Here is a 20,281-nt window from a genome sequence, read left to right as displayed (position 1 = left end):
CAGCCCTCATCAGCCAGAATAGCTGGACTCCAGCGGCATGGAGAGCACGGAATCAGGGGCGGCTCTAGGCTCATGGCGGCCCTGGGCATGGAGCATAGGTAGGGGGCTCCAGAAGAGGGGGTCCGGGCGGGGTGGAGCGTGGAGGCCAGTGAAGGGGGGGTTTAGGGGGTTTGGAAGTGGAACAGAGCCGGAGGCCGCCAAATCCCTGCCAGGGGCCGCCACACAAATATGGATCCATCCTCAGACGATTATTATATTAAGGATATATATTGGCGTGGTGGCCCCTGGGGTTTGGTGGCCCTGTGCAGGTGCACAGCTTGCCCATGCCTAAAGCCGCCCCTGACGGAATCCACGTCTGGGCATAGCCGTCCCACTCAGGGTGACAAATGCAAAAAGAACAATTGATGGACAGGATGCAGAACAATGTCATACATTCCCCCCAGTAAAGAGATCTAGGCCTAAATCCATTGTTTTTTTGCTCACCATGCCATTCCAGTTTGGACCCAGCCATATGCAAATCAGTCTTGATCTACGCCCAATGGGAACAGTCCTGCCCGAACTGCCAGGCCAGGTCCTCCCTGGACTGGAAACAAGCATCTGAGGTCCCTTTCTCACTTTGCCACTGGATTCAAGCTAGGCTGGCTGATGAGGGCTGTTAGCTGGAAACCTGTCCCAGGATGCTTGTTTCCAGTCCAGGGAAGACAAGGCTTGGCAGTTCGGGCTGGACTGTTCCCATGAGGCACAGGGTCAAGACTGATTTGCATACAGCTGTTACTGAACTGGGGTGGCAAAGTAAGCTAAAGAATGATGATGGATTCAACCCAAATCTGTGATTGGGGGTGAGTGTCTGAAAAGTCTCAGCTCTCCGTCCATCATCTCCTTGTGTTTGCTTTGTTTGCCCTAAGTTGGCATGGTATGCCCAGATGTGGGTCCCTTGCTCACTTTGCCACCCTGGATTCAAGCTAGGCTGGCTTATGAGGGCTGTTATCCCGAAACTGGTCCCAGGATGCTTGGTTCTGGTCCAGGGAAGGCATGGCTTGGCAGTTCGGGCTGGGATGGACTGTACCCATGAGGCACAGGGTCAAAGCTGATTTGCATACAGTTGTTACTGAACTGGGGCGGCAAAGTGAGCTAAAGAATGATGATGGATTCAACCCAGATCTGTGACTGCGGGTGAGTGTCTGAAAAGTCTCAGCGCTCTGTCCATCATCTCCTTGTGTTTGCTTTGTTTGAGCTAAGTTGGCAGGGTATGCCCAGACGCAGGTCCCTTGTTCACTTTGCACTGGATTCAAGCTAGGTTGGCTGATGAAGGCTGTTAGCCCAAAACCGGTCCCAGGATGCTTGTTTCTGGTCCAGGGAAGACATGGCTTGGCAGTTAGGGCTTGACTGTTGCCATGAGGCACAGGGTCAAGACTGATTTGCATACAGCTGTGTCTGAACTGGGGTGGCAAAGTGAGCTAAAGAACGATGATGGATTCCACCCAGATCTGTGACTGGGGTGAGTGTCTTAATAGTCTCAGAGCTCCATCCATCATCTCCTTGTGTTTGTTAACTTCTTTCAGCTTGGAATAACTCCTGTGATTTTTCTGAAATACACTGAAAAGATTTGTGTTTGTGAATCACTTAGGCTGTAATTCTTGTTTGCCTCTGTGATTTATTTTTACTGTTTCCTTTTTTAAGAGCAGAATAACATTTCTCATTTCTAGTGCTAGATTTCATGTTTCTTTTGAGACTGTGTGTATTTTTTCTATAAGTGCTGCAATAGTCTATACTTTCCTGAAGCTTATGTGACGTTTAAAAACATTTAAATTATGTGCATTTAATTGGAAAAGTATGGAGACTTGCAGCTTTATTACATATTTTGTGCGAAAATCTAATAACAAGCCCACAATCAACACTCATTGAGAGCCACCCGGTCTTAATAGTAGTGAACCTTCCATGGCAGGGTCAGGAGTAGAGGTGGGTGGTTAATGCTGTCTTGTCCTTCCTTCCCCATCAGGTGATAGATTTCAGTACGAGCCTCAGTACCAGCCTCAGTACCAGCCTCAGTACCAGCCTCAGCAGTACCAGCCTCAGCAGTACCAGGGCACCGAGGATGGGCAGCCACAGTTGCACCAAGCAGCTGGCGCCTCAGGCTTTGAGCCAGTGCCAAACATGGCAACACTGCCCAACATACCTCCAGGGCTGGAATAACTGACACAGGTGAGACGCGGTCACTACCTTTCTCCGAGGCTTTTAATTTTATCCTCAGTTTTCCCTACTTTAGCCGTGTCTCTTCCACCTTCTCTTCGAACATAATCTGTCAGCTCTGCCAGGATCAGAATACCCAGTCATGCAGCTCTCTCCTTTACTGCCAGGCTGTTCATGTGTTTATCTCTGCACGCACCCCGATCATCACCACCATCACAACCCCCAACTCCACCACCATCACCACCACCATCACCACCACCACCATCACCACCACCATCACCACCTCCACCCCATCATCATCACCACCACCATCACCACCTCCTCCACCACCATCACAACCACCTCCACCACCATCACCACCACCACCCCCTCCACCACCACCACCTCCACCACTCCAATTACCACCAAGATCACAACGACCACCGCCATCGCCACAACTACCCCCAGGTCCTTCCAGGCATCCAGTCTTTTGAAGGTATGCTGTTAACTTTGGCCAAAGGGTTAAAAGTGCTTCATCACATAAAATGTATGTGTCTGCATCATCTCTGTCCATGCCCACTTTTTTGTTCTGACCTTGATGTGGCCCAGCTCCATTAATGGCACAACAGCTAATCCAGGTTGTTGCCTAGGAAAGCAGAGGGATGTTGCCATGCATGCGATGTATATGTCAATGTTAAAGGTCCCTCTGCTGGCACTGCAGCACCGGGAATAAAATCATTCTTCTCTTGCCATTTGCACATTTGAGAGAAAGGGGCTGCTATACTGGTGGCATTCTCCATGAAGATCACCGACCCACCCTGGGTTGTCATTGGCTCTTCTTTACCTTTTCCCTGTGCCTGGCACAAATCCAGCTCCTTTACTGTGCAGGACCTGGCACCATCCAGCAGAGCCCACAATCTTCCATGTGTAGGAATGTGGCGGTCATGTTATAAGGGCTTACAGGGGTTAAGTCCTAGCAGTACTTTATGGTTGGAGCCAATGGTTAAGCGAGGGCCATGACATTCTCATTGTGGCTGGGCCTGGCTGAGGGAGGAAGGAGAGATGAGAAATCAAAGCAGCCCTGGAGCTACTGCCGCCAATGCCTGCTCCACATCATGTTTCACATTTGCCTCTTGAGAGTGACCCTTCTCCTGCAGCCTGCATTCCACTGCCCAGGATAACTCCCTGCCCTAATTGTTACTGGTGTCAATCCATTTATCTTGCTCATGTCTGCCTCTTAATACTGTTTCTTGTATGTGAACAATAATGCTTGTTACCGTGTGGGGCCATTGATGCTTGTTACTGTGTGGGGCCATTGATGCCTGTTACTGTGTGGAGCCAGCGATGCTTGTTACTGAGTGCTGGCCTTTGATGCTTGTTACTGTGTGGGCAAAAGATACACAGATGATAGATGGAATGAAGAGCAAATCAAACATTCACCCCCAGTCAATAGATCTGGGTTAAATCCATTGTTGTTTTTCTCACTATGCCACCCCAGTTCAGAAACAGTCATATGCAAATCAGTCTTGACCTTGTGCCTCATAGGAACAGTCCGTCCCGAACTGCCAAGCCAGGTCCTTGCTGGACCAGAAACAAGCATCATTGGACCAGTTCTGAAGCATCACCCCATATCAGCCAAGCAAGCTTGAATCCAGTGACACAGTGAGCCCAGTACCAATGTCTGGGCATATCAGGAGCACTTATGGTGAGAAAGCAAAAGAAACGCAGATGATTGACAGAGTACAGAGCAAATCAAACATTCACTCCTAGTCAATATATCAGGGTTATAGCCATGGGAACAGTCCAGGCTGAACTGTAAAACAATCATCCTAGAACCGGTTTCGGGATTTCACCACCTATTCAGCCAGGCTAGCTTGACTCCAGTAAAACACACACGATGATGAACGGAATGTTGCACATTGGCAAAACATGAACCCTTCAGTCACAGATCTGGGTTTAATCCATCGTTATTTTGCTCACCACGCCACCCCAGTCCAGACATGGCCATATACAAATCAGACTTGACCCTGTGCCTCATGGGAACAGTCCAGCCCGAACTGCCAAGCCATGTCTTCCCTGGACCAGAATCAAGCATCTTAGGACCGGTTTCCGGCTATCAGCCATCATCAGCCAGGATAGCTTGACTCCAGTGGTGTAGTGAGCACGGGACCCACGTCTGGGCAGATCCTTCCCACATAGGGCAAACAGCAAAACACACAAGAAGATGGACGGAATGTTGCACATTGGCAAAACATTCAACCCCAGTCACAGATCTGGGTTTAATCCATCGTTATTTTACTCACCACGCCACCCCAGTTCAGACATGGCCATATGCAACTCAGTCTTGACCCTGTGCCTCATGGGAACAGTCCAGCCCGAACTAGCAAGACATGTCTTCCCTGGACCGGAATCAAGCATCCTAGGACCGGTTTCTGGCTATCAGCCGTCATCCGCCAGGATAGCTTGACTCCAGTGGCATGGAGAGCAGGGGACCCATGACTGGGAAAACCCATCCTACTAGGGGTGACAAATGCAAAAAGAACAATTGATAAACAGAATGTTGAACAATGTCAAACATTCACCCCAGTACAGAGATCTGGGGGCCTAAATCAATTGTTATTTTGCTCACCATGCCACCCCTGTTTAGACCCAGCCATATGCAAATCAGTCTTGACCCTGTAGTTCCTGGGAACAGTCCAGCCCAAACTGCCAAGCTAGGTCCTCCCTGGACCAGAAACAAGCATCCTGGGACTGGTTTTGCGGCATCACCGCTTGTCAGCCAGGCTGTAGTATTCCCATGGGGAAGTGTTCTTCCCGTAGGTCATTACTTCTCTCTTGTCAGAGTTGAGGTTAAGGCAGTTGTCCCTCATTCAGTTGGCTACTTTGATCATGGTGTTGCAGAAATTGGTTCTGGCGGTGGAGAGGTCTTCGCAGAGCATGAGTTGAGTGTTGTCTGTGTATGAGATTATGTTGAGGCTGTGGGATCTGACAATGTCTGCATGGGGTGTCATGTAGTTGTTGAAAAGGGTGGGGCTGAGGGATGAACCTTGGGGTACGCCGCATATGATGTTCTTGGGTTCGGAGGTGAAGGGAGGCAGCCGGATGCTCTGATTGCAACCTGACGGGTAGGAGGTGATCCACTTCATGTAGTTGTATTGTATGCTGATGAGGTACAGTCTGTTGATTTGGGTGTGGTGGGACAAGGTATTGAACGTTGCCGAAAAGCCAAGGAGGATCAGGGCTGCAGTCTCTCCGCGGTCCAGATGGATCCTGATGTTGTCTGTGGCAGCGATCAGAGCGGTCTCGGTGCAGTGGTTTGCACGGAACCCTGTTTGGCAGCAGTCCAGTTGTTGGTTCTGTTTCAGTTGTTCAGTAAGTTGTTCGTTGATGACCTTCCTGAGTACTTTCGCCCCGTAGGGGAGCAGGGTGTTAAGACTGTCATGTTTGAGTTTGTGGGGTTGCCGGACTGAGTCGTTAGGAGGGGTCTGACCTCTGCATGCTTCCAGCTGTCCGGGAAGCCTGCTGTGGAGATGGAAGCATTGATAATGCTGGTAAGTTCTGGGCTGATTGGGTTGGAGCTGAGGTTGAAGAGGTGGTGGATGCAGGGGTCGGTGGGTGCCTCGTAGTGGGTGGATGACATAATTGCTGAGGTGGTCTGCCTGGATGGTGATCGTTTGGCTGGCTAGCTTTGGTTGGCCGGGGCTGTAGAGGATGAGCGCTGAGAGTCGAAGTTGTTGTACATGGTGGCGATCTTGTTGATGAAGCAGTCTGAGAGGATGTTGCAGAGTTCTTGGAAGAGGTGAATGGTGGTCTCTGTGGCTGTCAGTTGGAGAACTCTTTGACTCTCTTGAAGAGTTATTTCATGTGGTTGGCTGCTGTGTTGATGCGGGTTGTGATGGCTACTCTCTTGACTTCTTTGATTCTCTGGTGTTAGTTGTGGAGGGTTGCCTTGTAGGTGGCTCTTTCAGCGGGGTTGTTTGAGGCGCTCCATCTTGAGTTGGTAGCAGTCGTGCTTGGAGGCTCTTAGCTCTGGTGTACCAGCTGGATTGATTTGAGGTTTTGTTGAGTTTGGCTGGTTTCATAGGGGTGACTCTGACAGCACATTTGATGATCCAGTGATCAGATGCATGTTATTGCCTTGTATCACTGAAGCATTTATTATCTGACACCACTGATGCATGTTACTTCCTAGGACCACTGATGTGTTTAATGTCTGTGACCAGTGGTGCACGTTACTGCCTGGAACCATTGAAGCATATAATGTCAAAAACTACTGGCACATGTTACAGCCCAGGACTAATAGACTTTGCGAAACACATAAACGAATAAATGAATACATGTACACATGAATGAATGAATACATGCATGCATAAATTAATGAGCTGATGAATATATAAATAAATGCATACAAGAATGAGTGTATGAATGAATAAACAAACACATGCATACATAAATCAATGAGTGGATGAATGAACAAATGAATGGATGTATCAGTGAAAGTGGCTATTCATTCACTCACAGCGTGTTATGCCTTCAGCTAGTGCTCCCAAGACTGAGCTCTGTGTTTTTTACCCTCTGCAGGTGGACCAGATTCTAATCCATCAGAAGAGTGAGTACATTCTTTCATTTTACTTGACACAGACAAGGTGACTTATGCACACTAAGTCAAAGCACATACAAATACAGAGACTGCAAATAAAGGCTCGTGCACTTGAGTGCATTTGTAAGTCAAAATATTACGTACAAAAACTTTGTTTTACAAAAATATCTTAGCCAGAACATTTACTACCACAATACTGTAAAAGTCAATTCATACAAATACATGGGCTTCCATTCACTAAAATGCCAGGAGGAGCGGAAGTGACATTACATAACTTTTTACCTTAATGACATCACAGGAAGTGACCCTTGATTCTGATTTTATTTTCTCCAGGAAACCATGTAACATGCCCTTAACCATGATGACATCACATAATTCACACTGATGAAGGTCCATCATATTTGCATGATTAATATGACAACACAATACAAACAAAAGTGTATGTTCGATCCCACCCATATTAGGTGGCTGACTTGATCTTTGAAAGTTATGTAACGTAGGGGCATATTACTAACAAGTAGTGATATTTATCGCTAAATAGGCTTAACAATTATTTTTTTATCGCTGCCTATTGCTGGATATGTTAGCGGAGAAAACATGCTATTAGCAACATTTTTCTTCATTGTGCTAAAATATCCAGCGATAGCGGCGAAATGCTTGAATATCGCTGAGAATACAGCGATATTCACGCATTAGCGGTGAAATGCTCTTAGCCATGTTATCCACCTCCCATTGGATAACATGACTAAGAACTGGTCTGAGCAGGCGTTGGTTTTTGGCGATAGCGGGAATATTTCGATCGCTACGCCTACCTTGCTAATAGGCGATAGGGACGTTAGCGACTGTTTTTAGTCGCTAACAGTTTGGGTACGCCCACTTTGCATGTCATTAGCGATAAATATCGCTGACATGCAAAGCGGGTCCCAAACCGCTCGCTATCGCCTAAAAAGCTGTCGCTAACATCAGTTAACGATAGCTTGCTAATAGAGCGATAGAATTATCGCCGCTTAGCGACCGAAAACGGCCGCTAAACCGGCGATAATTGCCTATCGCCACCCTTGGTAATATGCCTCATAATACCTGCCCTCTATTGCAGTGAGCGAACAAAGCTAGAACCCAGAACATTTTTAAAAGAATGAGGTCAGGTACTGCATTTTAAAGCACAATTTCCAAATACATTTTCTAAAAAGAAAGCCATTAAAAAAAAAGCCATAGGCTGTGAAAGGGCACTCATTACATTTTCAAATCCTTTCGTGGGTTCCAAGCCAATGAACTCGGTCAGTCCCCAGGAGTTAACTGCATTTTTAAAAAATGTGCAATGGATGCCACACATTTAAACAATGTGCTCCGTTGTGCCAGGGCTAGCATTTTGTCATAGGTGCCCCCATATGCCTTTGGTGCCCCCATTATACCAGAGCCAGAATATTTCCATTGATACCATCCATATCACACAAGTGACCTTTATTTTAAATAATGACCTCAGTATGTCAGTGCCAACAGTTTATCATGGCTGCCCGCTTCCATATGCCAGGTTGCCCTCCTTTATGCCAAGGATCGCCTCCAATGTGTTAGCACCAGCATTTTTCCACAGATGTTCCATGCCAAGACTTACCTCTAGTGTGCCAATAACAGTATTTTCACATGGGTGTTCATTATGCCATTTCTTCTAGTGTGCCAGCAGCAGTATTTTCACATGGAAGTTCATTAATCCATTACTACTAGTGTGCCAGTGCCAGTATTTTCACATGGGTGTTCATTATGCCATTACTTCTAGTGTGCCAGTGAAAGTATTTTCACATGGGTGTTCATTATGCCATTTCTTCTAGTGGGCCAGTATTTTCATATGGGTGTTCATTATGCCATTTCTTCTAGTGTGCCAGCACCAGTATTTTCATGTGGGTGTTCATCATGCCATTTCTTCTAGTGGGCCAGTATTTTCACATGGATGCTCATTATTAGGCCTGGGCGTAAAACTACACTACGCTGGCGTAGTTTGCGTAGTTTGTGCAACTTCGCGCTACGTGAATTGCACATAGCACAGTGCAAAAATGCGTAGCGTGCATTTTTTGCTTTGCCCGCAGTCCTCAATGTCAAGTTGGCTATCGCGAGCGAGCAAAATGACATCCCGGCGAGACTTTTTCCTCGTTCGCGATCAGCAACATCAAGTTGCCGATCGCGAGCGTGGAAAATAAACCTCTAGGCGAGATTCTCAATGCAGGGAGGTCAGGTTTCTCATTGCGAGTAGTCGCGTAAGCTCGCGACTGCTCGCGATGAGAAACTACCAGTCCGCGTTGAGAAAACTGCAGCTCGAGTACAAATCTACTCGAGCGTTAGAAAACAACCGCTTGCACTGTGCAAGATGCCGTTTGCAATGATTACACAGTGCGGACAAGCATCCGGCACTATGCAATCATTGCGAACAGCATTTCCCTACCGCAGTCCACGTAGTGCTACGCATAGCTCGCGTAGTGCGCAGTGCACTTCGAGTTGCTACGCGTAGCGCTACTACGCGAACTACGCCCAAGGTTATGCCATTTCTTCTAGTGTGCCAGCACCAGTATTTTCACATGGGTGTCCATTATGCCATTACTTCTGTGGAAACTTGGCAGAGATTACTGTTAGCATGAGCTGTTTTTAGCAGCCATTTTGGTTATGCCATGTTTGCCATGTGCTTCCCTGTCTTCGCTGTTGCCTGCTTCTCTATTACGCTCGAGTCATCATCATTTATAGTTAGCTCCTGCAGCAGTGAGCCTGAGCACTGTGCATGTTTAGAGAGGTCTTAACTGTTAGGATGCACCGGTCATGTATTTAACTGTCAGGCTATTTTAACTGATGTCTGCAGCATTGTAACTCCTCCCACTGTTGACTAAGCGATTCTCATATACCCTTGTATGTAAAAGCCTATTTGTGTGTACACTTGTACTGCCTCTTTTTTGAGCCTCCATGCTTAGACTGCACTTACCAGAGTACATAAGGCCTATGGTTTCTGTACTCCATGTGCTGCCTCATACATTGCCTGAGGGTTCTGTATTAATGTAGCTCCACTCATGAGTCCTAATAAACTATTTTCTTTATATTACCGCTTCCATGCCAATCTCTACTTTGTCAGTCTAAAGGACCAGTGTGCAAAAGGGCGAACCCCTGCACCAGGTGAGCCCCTGAAAAGGCTCACCCCCACAAATTGACGCCTGTTACGTCGGGCTCATCAGTGACTCATCAGTGACTCAGATGCCCAATGGAGTGGTTTTGGAATCTCGCTAAGGATATACACTGCATGAGGAGGCCCTTGTCTTTGCAGGCCGAAGAGCTTTTCCGATTATCCTGATTCGACCCTCCAGGTGGTGCCGGTCTCCGACTGAGATCCCTTTTGGCTTTCATCTTACAGTGACCATTTGGTCGATTCAGAGCTTGGCAGTTGGAGGCTGGAGACTTTTGCTTGGTAAGGTCGCTCAATGCGTCACTTTGTGTTTGGATTTGCTTGACCAAGATTCTGGTTTGCTTTGGGTTAATATATAAATTGCAATTTGTACAGGCAGGCAATGTGGAGATTTTTCTCTAATTTTTGAATTCTTGAACGGTACAATATTTGTGTTAAGTACTGCTTTGTTATAATATTATATATACTATAATACTTTTGACACACCTTTTTCAAGCACGCTTCGAAGGATGTTGTGCTTTCTTAGAGGTACTAATGTAGATTTAGAATTAAATCAGCCGGCTCCCCCAGAATGGACACCAAATAGGGTTATGTACATTAAAAATGGTATTTCTTCCATAATGTATAGTACACTATGGAATAAATTTACTAGGAAGGATCCTGATTTACGATGGCCAATACATGGGTCATTCGATATTAGAAAAATTCAGTATGTGGAGCAGTGTGTGTTTAAGCGCAAAAAGAGACCAGATATGTTTGAATGTGTACGAATGTGGGTGAAAGAAGCGCATGAGAGAGTGAGGAAATAACAAGCTTTAGCAGACAAAGATCAGCGCATAAACATCTATCTGAAAACGCAGGCAATGAAAAATAAAGAAATGAAGGAAATAAAAGAAATAGAGGATAGGGAGTGCCACCTACAGGTAAATGGCTAATACCCTGTCTGGCGCCCTCTCTATCCTCTACTTAAAAACTGCAGGAGGATTCAATTTTGTTAGATCGATCTCCACCACCATATTTTTTCCCTCTGCCCCCGAGGATGATTCTGATGATGATAAATCTTCCCCAGATCAGAAAAAGACAGAGTTAGGCTCTAAACAACACACTCGTTCAATTTTGACCGTTGACCATGCAGCGTCTCTTAGATCTGCTGCTCGTAAAGCAGCTCGTGTGATGCCTCTGCTCCAGATATTATAGCAAATGTTCAGCAATGACCGGAGTCAAAGCAGTTATATTTTACAGAGTCGTTTACTGGAGAAGTAATTGCAAATATTAGGAAACATTCCATAGACTTAGAGCCTGTTGATATAAAAACTGATCATAAACAATTGAGTGACGGTCTTTTTCTCCCTTCTCAAGTGGCCAATTTAATTAGACATGTGGTTAAACTACGAACTGATGTGTTCCTTTTGCGAGAGGAGAAAAAGGCAGCTGCTGCAGCTGAACAAACAGCTCAGACCCCCTGTGTCGCAGGTGGAAGTTCCAGGGACAGATAAGGATACTGTAGTTCATGGGAAACCAATGAGTGAAGCTGCGCCTTTATATGTCCCTCTTAGGGTTGCGGGAACAAGTGACAATAAAGGTTCCACTTATGCGAAGGGATATTTTGTTTACAATTGGGTTTATACTCCTTGGAGTAGAGAGGATGTCATGGCGCTTAAAGCTGCTCTTCCTGACCTGCGGAAAATCTGGCTGCCTTTTATGAAGAGGTTAAAGGGTCTATTAGTGCTTGCACTATGACTTTGCCTGATATTGACATATTTTCTGGCTTATTTTACCCCCTGATATGTGGAGATTGATTTGGAAAGTAGATGTTCGGACAACGTTTGGTGATATTTGGACAGAAATAGAGAGAAAAGATGCAGAAAGGGCACCCGCGCAGAAACCTCAACAAGAGATATTAGACCTCCCAAAGGCTATCATAATTAAGTTGAAAACCATTATGCCTCCTAAAAAGATAGACTTGACTATGTTAGCATCCTTTAAGCAAAAGGCGGATAAGTAAGTTTCTGATTTCTTTACACTGTTTGAGGAGACATTCCATGATTTTAATGTGCAGTCATTGACAGATGACACAGGCAAGCATCTGTTAGTTGACACATTTGTTGTCAACATGTTGCGAGGAATAGCTAGTCGCCTAAGGTCAACGAGAGTTCATGGACTACATGTTCCCCAGTTTCCCTTTTGACTATGGCCCAGTATTATGAACGTCACGAATTGAAAGAAAAAGACAAGGAGGATAAAAAGACTAAGGATTTAAAAACAAAAGTTATGTTAGCTCAGGTTTATGGTCCATCTTATAGAGGTGGTGGAAGAGGCAGACGTGCAATGTTTCATCCTGGTGCACCCTCTTTTCCTCGAGCTACTTTGTCTTCTGATCAGTGTGCTTATTGTAAGGAGATAGGGCATTGGCGCTGTGAGTGCCCACTTTTGCGAGGTCAGCAGTATCAGCTTGGTAGAGGACAAATGAGAAGCCGCCCAGGGAACTCAGGAAATAGGGGAGGTATGGATAATTGTGCAAGGTTTGAGGCAGTAGAGCATACTCAAAATGATTCTAATACTTTTGACAGGCGTAATCAATATCAAATGTCTGATTATTCGACTGATGATTTGAAGGATTCTAACTATACATAGGAATGCCTAGTATTGGGTAAGGAATCAGTTGAAATCCCAGTTGATCACAAGGGTCCCTATGATCTCTTTTTGGTTGACACAGGACCTACTCGTAGTGCCCTGTCTAAACAATTAGTTCCTAGGGCCCCCCAGTCTGGCTTAACAATAACATTGATAGGATTCGATTGAACACCTTCCCATAGCCAATTGTCACAACCACTTGCATTCTATGTTGATAAATTCACTGCTGCATGTCCATTCTTGCTTTCCCCTAACACACCGGATCGAGCTCTGGAACCTCCTCGACACCACAGCTCCTGACGTTGCCTTCCTCACGGAGACCTGGATGAACGCCTCTTCAGCTCCCGACATCGCCATCGCCATCCCAGAGGGCTACAAGATCGTCCGGAGGGACCGCAACGCTAACCAGATGGGAGGAGGCATCGCCATCATCCACAGGAACACCATCCGTCTCACGACCAGCACCGACAACACCCTGACCACCGCCGAACACCTGCATTTCCAGATCCACACCGACCCGAACACCACCCTCAGAGGCACCCTGATCTACCGACCCCCAGGACCACGCACACAATTCAGCGAGGACATCGCCGACTTCGTCAGCCCGCATGCCCTCCCCTCCGCCGAATACATCCTCCTGGGGGACCTCAACTTCCATCTGGAGAACAACAACGACCGCAACACCAGCACCCTGCTCGACAACCTCGCCAATCTTGGACTCAAGCAGCTGGTGTCCACCCCCACCCACCTCGCCGGACACACACTCGACGCAGTCTTCTCCTCCAGCACAGACATCGACTTTAGCCACGCCACAGAGCTGCAATGGACGGACCACAGCTGCGTCCACTTCACCTTCAAGAGAACGACGACCCACCACCACCAGCAACAGGCCGCCCGCAGAAGCTGGAACAAGATCACAGCAGACCAGCTCGCCACCTCCCTGAGCCAGCACCCTCCTGCCAGCTCAGCAAACCCCAGCCAGGCCGCCGACAACCTCACGAAGTGGATCAGCATCTGTGCGGACGAGCTCGCCCCGATGAGGACCCCGCCCAGCAGACCCGGCAGCAAGAAAGCCCCGTGGTTCACCGACGAACTCAAGAGCTCCAAGAAGAACTGCCGAGCCCTCGAGAAAGTCTGGAGAAGGGATCCTACACCGGACAACAGGACCACCTTCAAGCTGGCCACCCGGAAGCACCACCAGCTGATCCGCGCCGCCAAGAAAACTGCATTCAAGGACCGGCTGGACAACAACGCACACAACTGCAAGGAACTCTTCAACATCGTGAAAGAGCTATCCAACCCCAGCGCAGGAAACAACGACATCACCCCATCGCAAGACCTCTGCAACTCCCTCGCTTCATACTTCCACAACAAGATCACGGACATACACAACAGCTTCAACAACCAACCAACGCACTCCAAGACCGAACAACCACCCCCCACCACCACCCTCCACGCCTGGACCCCGATCAGCACCGAAGACACCATCCGCACGATGAACTCCATCCACTCCGGATCACCGACCGACCCCTGCCCTCACCACGTCTTCAACAAGGCCGACGCCGTCATCGCACCCCACCTGCGAGACATCATCAACACATCCTTCGACACCGCCACCTTCCCTGAGAGCTGGAAGCACGCCGAACTCAGCGCTCTACTCAAGAAACCCACAGCGGACCCCACCGAACTCAAGAATTACCGCCCCATCTCGCTCCTCCCGTTTCCAGCCAAAGTCATCGAGAAGACCGTCAACAAGCGGATGGCCGCCTTCCTCGACACGAATGGATCCCTCGACCCCTCACAGTCCGGCTTCCGAGCCAATCACAGCACCGAGACCGCCCTCCTCGCCGCCACCGATGACATCCGAGCCCTGATGGACAACGGAGAAACAGCGGCCCTCATCCTCCTAGACCTCTCCGCGGCATTCGACACTGTCTGCCACCGCACCCTAGTACAGCGCCTCAGCAACGTCGGAATCCAGGACAAGGCGCTGGAATGGATCATCTCCTTCCTCGACGGAAGAACACAGAGAGTCCGCCTACCACCGTACAAGTCAGAGGCCTCCGAAGTCATCTGCGGCGTCCCTCAAGGATCCTCGCTGAGCCCCACCCTCTTCAACGTCTACATGAGCCCCCTCGCGGCCATCGCACGCCAACACGACCTCAGCATAATCTCCTACGCCGACGACACCCAGCTGATCCTCTCCCTGACCAACGACCCCGCCGCCGCCAGAGCCAACCTGCACGAAGGGATGAAAGAGGTAGCCGAGTGGATGACGACCAGCCGCCTGAAACTGAACTCTGACAAGACGGAGGTCCTCATCCTGGGCTCTTCACCCTCCGCCTGGGACGACTCCTGGTGGCCTCCCGCCCTGGGCACCGCACCCAAACCGACAGACCACGCACGCAACCTGGGCTTCATCCTGGACTCCTCCCTCTCCATGACCAGAAAAGTCAACGCCGTCTCCTCGTCATGCTTCAACATCCTGCGCATGCTACGGAAGATCTTCTGGTGGATCCCCACCGAGACCAGGAAGACTGTCACCCAGGCCCTCGTCACCAGCCGACTGGACTACGGCAACGCCCTCTACGCCGGAACCACCGCCAAGCTCCAGAAGAGACTCCAGCGGATCCAGAACGCCTCAGCCAGACTCATCCTCGACATCCCACGAACCAGCCACATCTCCGGACATCTGAGAGACCTTCACTGGCTCCCCGTCAACAAAAGAATCACCTTCCGCCTCCTCACCCACGCACACAAAGCCCTACACGACCAAGGCCCGAGCTACCTCAACAGCCGGATCAACTTCTACGCTCCCAAACGCCACCTCCGATCAGCCAACCACGCCCTCGCCGCCATCCCCCGCATCCGAAGAGCGACTACAGGAGGAAGGTCCTTCTCCTACCTGGCCGCCAAGACCTGGAACTCCCTCCCGACCGACCTGCGCCTGACCCGAGACCACCTCTCCTTCAGGAAGAAGCTGAAGACCTGGCTGTTCGAGCAGTAGCGGCACCCCCTCTCCCCCAGCGCCTTGAGACCCTACGGGTATGTAGCGCGCTCTATAAGTGTCTTTGATTGATTGATTGATTGATAATATTGTGGGTCTCGATATGCTCAAACATTTTCGTGCCACGATACGATGTTCCCCAGAAGGTGTGCATGCTATTTTAAATGACAATTACCAACTTGTTGAAAGATCTTATCTCATTAAGAAGATATTGCTTTGGCTTCCCTGCCTAGTAATTTGTGGGCCACATCAGATACCGATGTGGGGCAAATGGTTATTCCCCCAGTTCATAGTCAAGTAAAGGAGGACGCTTCATTGCCTCGACTGCCTCAATATAAAATATCTCGAGAAGGTGAAGAGGCACAAATACGTATTGTTCAAGATCTGATTACAGTAGGAGTTGTGAAAGAAGTCCCTTACAACATTTGTAATAGTCCTATCATTCCCATTTTGAAAAAAGACACTGATACTAAAATATACAGGTTTATCATTGACTTGCGAGAGGTTAATAAGATTGTACTGCCCCAATATCCAGTAGTCTCTGACATAACAACACTTCTTACTATGGTTCCTCCGACTGCCACTACATTCAGTGTGATCGACTTGAAGAATGCTTTCTTCTCGATACCTTTTCATCCTGACAGCCTTTATTTGTTCGGCTTCACTTCGAATAATCGATCCTTCAGATTTTGTAGAGCTCCACAGGGGTATACAAAGAGTCCTAGTATTTACAGCCAAGCATTTAAAAGACAGCTTGATTCTTTCCCTGTGCCAAAAGGAGTAGCTCTAATACAATATGTCGATGACATCTTGTTGGCTGCAGATACCCCATAACAGTGTGAAGTAGGAACACTGTCATTGCTTTCCTTTCTTGCATCTCACCATCACTAGGTTTCTAGGAAGAAATTGCAATATTGCAGACAGCAGGTTACCTATTTAGGTCACCTCCTGTCTAAGGAGGGAAGCACACTCACACCAGACCACATTTAAGCTATTTTAGACACGCTTGTGCCCCTTACTCAGAAGGAGGTTTGTGCGATGATTTGCCTTACTTCTTTCTGTAGGCAGTGGATCCCTATCTTTTCACATATTGTTAAACCTTTGTTGGCCCTTTTGACTAAAGATACTCCAATGCCCCTCCCATGGACTACTAAATGCCAGAATGCTTTCCAAAAGTTGCGTCAAGCTTTATGTTCTGCACCAGTATTAGGCACTCCATATTACACCTAGGCCTTCATACTCTATGTACACGAAAGGAATGGTTGTGCTCTCTCGGTCTTAACCCAGACACATGGTGATAAGCAGCATCATTGTGCATATTTTTCATCTGTCCTTGATCCAGTCGCTCGTGCGTTACCTGGGTGTTTTTGTTCCATGGCAGCGGGAGCTGTGTCCATACGTCAGAGTGAGGGAATAGTTTTGCCACATACACTGCTTGTGTCTGTGCCCCATGCAGTTGATGCCCTTTTGAACCAAAACACAGCATTTAACTAGTGCTCGCTTGACAGGATATGAATTAACACTTTTGGCCCCTCATGTCATCTTGAAAAGATGTTCGACTCTTAATCCGTCTACTCTAATGCCATTCCCAGCTACTCAGTCCCAGTCACAGGAGTCTTTTGACTGTAGATTCCGAACTGAGGAACAGACAAAGGGTTGTGTTGACCTGCAAGATACGCCCCTTTCAAGTGTTGATGTGAAATTGTGGGTTGATGGGTCTTTTTTGAAATTACCAGATGGCATGATATTAACTGCATATGCAAATAGAAAACTTCAGATGGTAGTTGAGACAGCTCGCATCCCACAGAAGTCAGCACAGACAGCTGAGTTGATAGAATTAACGAGGGCATGTGAACATAGCACTGACGTCTGTTAACATCTACACCGATAGCCGATATGCCTTTGGAGTGGTTCACGATTTTGGGCTACTCTGGAAGGAAAGAGACTTTCTAACATCACACGGGACACAAATAGTGCATGGAGAATTAGTGCATAATCTCCTTACGGCTTTGACATATCCTAAGAAAATAGTGATTGTTAAGTGCAGTGCACATAAGAGAGTGACTGATAAAATAGGACAGGGCAATGCCTTCGCAGATCACACAGCTCATGAGACTGCAATGCAGCGCAGCACTACAGCTATGTATGTGGTGAAGTCACAGGCTGAACGTTGGCATGATGTCTTCCAAGAAGTGCTAGACATGCAGCAATCTGCCTCTGCTGAAGAATTAGACCTATGGTCTAAGGAGGGAACATTGGCTGATGAGGGCTGTTGGAGAAATAAAGACATAACCAAATGGAGATTTCCCACAGCCTATTACACCCTATGATTCACATGGCACATGGGCTGGCACATGTTGGAGCATCCTCAATAGCGAAGCAAGTGTGGGTTCATCAAGAAATTGCCGGCACAGCTAAAAAGATAGTTCAGACTTGTCTGATTTGTCTCCAGTATAATCCTGGAAAGGGAACACAAACTCTAATAGGAGAGTTTGCGACACCTACTGCACCTTTTGAGTTTCTGCAAATGGATTACATCCAGCTAGAACGCTGTAATAACTTAAAGTATGTCCTAGTAGTGGTATGTGCCTTTAGTAAGTGGATTGAGGCATACGCCACAAGAGATAATACAGCTCTTACTACAGCAAAGGTGCTTCTAAAGGAGTTCTTCCCTTGATTCGCTGTTTGTTGAGTCCTGTGGAGTGATTAATGGTGTTGTTGCCCGGATGCTGACTGCAAATGTGTACGCCCCTTCGTTGGTTGGATCCAAAATACCAATTTTAATGTTTGCAGATGACACTTTGATTTTATCTAAAACTCCAAGTGGTTTACAGCACGCTTTATCCATTTTCGATCAATTCTGCAAGGACCATGGCTTGGAGATAAATGTGGCCAAAACTAAACTGATGGTTTTTAACTCTGGTCGTAGCCACAGTCCCCGAATTGTTATGAATGGCAGAAATTTGGATGTGGTAAATGCTTTTACATATCTGGGAATCCACGTTTCTAATGACCTAAGATGGACTAAGCACATTGACATTGCAACCGTGAGACATAAGCAAATAGCCGGTGCATTGGGATCTGAACATCGTAAATCCCTAACAAAACCGGTTAAACCAGCATTACAGGTGTACGAGGCTAAAGCACTTGGATCAACCCTTTATGGTGCAGAGCTATGGTGCTATGAGAACTTACAACCATTACAGACTGCGGAAAACAAGTTTTTTAGACTCATTACTGGTCTTCCTAAAGTGTCTCCTTTGTTACCACTTAAGTTTGACCTGGGTAGGAAGTCAGTGGTCGACCTTGCAAGGTTGCGTCCAGTGTTGTACTGGCGCAGACTTTGGACAACACCTGCACTTTCATATTATGCTGAGGGGTTTAAGGATGTTATGAGAGCTGATGTTTTCCAAAAATTAGGTTGGTTAAAAGAACTCAGAAATATGTTGGGGGCTCTTGGTTTACATCAATTATGGGAAAATCCCGAGAGTGCTTCATTTCCATCAAAACAAGTCCTTAAAAAGATCTATTGGGACAGGGTGGCAGCACGAATCTAGAATGAAACCAACCCAGAGTTTATGGCGGGAAGATTCTTGGAAGCAAAGTCCCTCCCCAACTCTGAACCGTATTGGGATGTTATCACCAACTCAAGGGACAGGAGGTTACTCTTCCAGATCAGGGCTGGTGCCATCCCATTGAGATCTTTGACTGGCAGGTGGGGCGGCTTATCAACTAAAATCTGTCCATCTTGTGGAGAGCATAATGAAACCATTGGGCACTTTTTATTTGTATGTAAATCATACGTGGAACCCAGACGTATTTGGCTAACTCCGATGTGTAAAAATGTAGGAACGACAAGTAGTGCGGTAGCTTTAAGAATTATTTGCACTAATTCATCACTGCCTATATTAATAGCTACTGCCAAATACCTGGGGTGGTCATGGTCCATTAGACAAAAACTTACAAACAGACTATTGTAAATAACGTGCTATAAAAACATCTGCAACTTTTAAGCTTTTTATATTTTAACTTTTTTTAACCTACTGATCTAATTGATGTATTTTTAAATGTCTATCATTCTCTTTTCAAGAAATACAAATCAAGTTTTTTTTGGATGGATTTTTATGTATGTAAATGCTTTTATGTGTTTATCACGAATAAAGCAAATTTTGACTTGACTTGACTTGATAATGGACCTCATTTCATTGGGCAAGTTGTTGAGAATGTCTTGAACGGGAATCAACAGAAGTTTCATGCTGCTTTCCACCCACATTCAGCAGGATTAGTGGAATGATACAATTCTACTCTCAAGCTTACGTTGGCTAAAATTCAGGCTTCCACATCTCTGAAATAGCCTGATGTATTACCCCTTGCCCTGCTTTCCATTAGATCGGTGCCACATACATGATCTAGCCTCACACCGTATGAGGTGGTATTTGGAAGGCCAATGAACATTTGGGGCATTCATGGCTGTGCCCTATACATGAAGAACCTTGTGTCTTGATGAGTGAATACCTGTCACAGTTGACTGACAGCTTGCTTTCTATTCATCAACAGGTTCGAGAAGCTGTTCCTGACAGGCACCAAGATCTATGGCCCGGTGACCAAGTAATGGTCAAAATTTTCCAGAAGCCAAATAGCCTGGAACCAAGGTAGCGCGGCCCTGAGCAGGTGCTCCTGGCGACCAGAACTGCAGTCCGAGTGAACAATCAGA

General features: G+C 47.2%; 1 pseudogene across 1 annotated transcript in view; it reads left to right on the top strand.

Annotated features, from left to right (window-relative positions):
* The window catches only part of LOC144799218 (phospholipid scramblase 3-like), a 135,572-nt pseudogene that overhangs the window by 57,839 nt on the left and 57,452 nt on the right, over nucleotides 1–20,281 (top strand). The window contains exons 2-3 of the transcript XR_013603777.1: nucleotides 2,000–2,202; nucleotides 6,751–6,778. The product of XR_013603777.1 is annotated as a phospholipid scramblase 3-like (transcript). The remainder of the gene's footprint in view (nucleotides 1–1,999; nucleotides 2,203–6,750; nucleotides 6,779–20,281) is intronic.

Source organism: Lissotriton helveticus, chromosome 12 (genome assembly GCF_964261635.1).
Source record: "Lissotriton helveticus chromosome 12, aLisHel1.1, whole genome shotgun sequence".
In the NCBI taxonomy this organism is placed as follows: Eukaryota; Metazoa; Chordata; class Amphibia; order Caudata; family Salamandridae; genus Lissotriton; species Lissotriton helveticus.
Note: the sequence above shows the minus strand (reverse complement) of the source record. Positions and strands in the feature narration are given on the sequence as shown.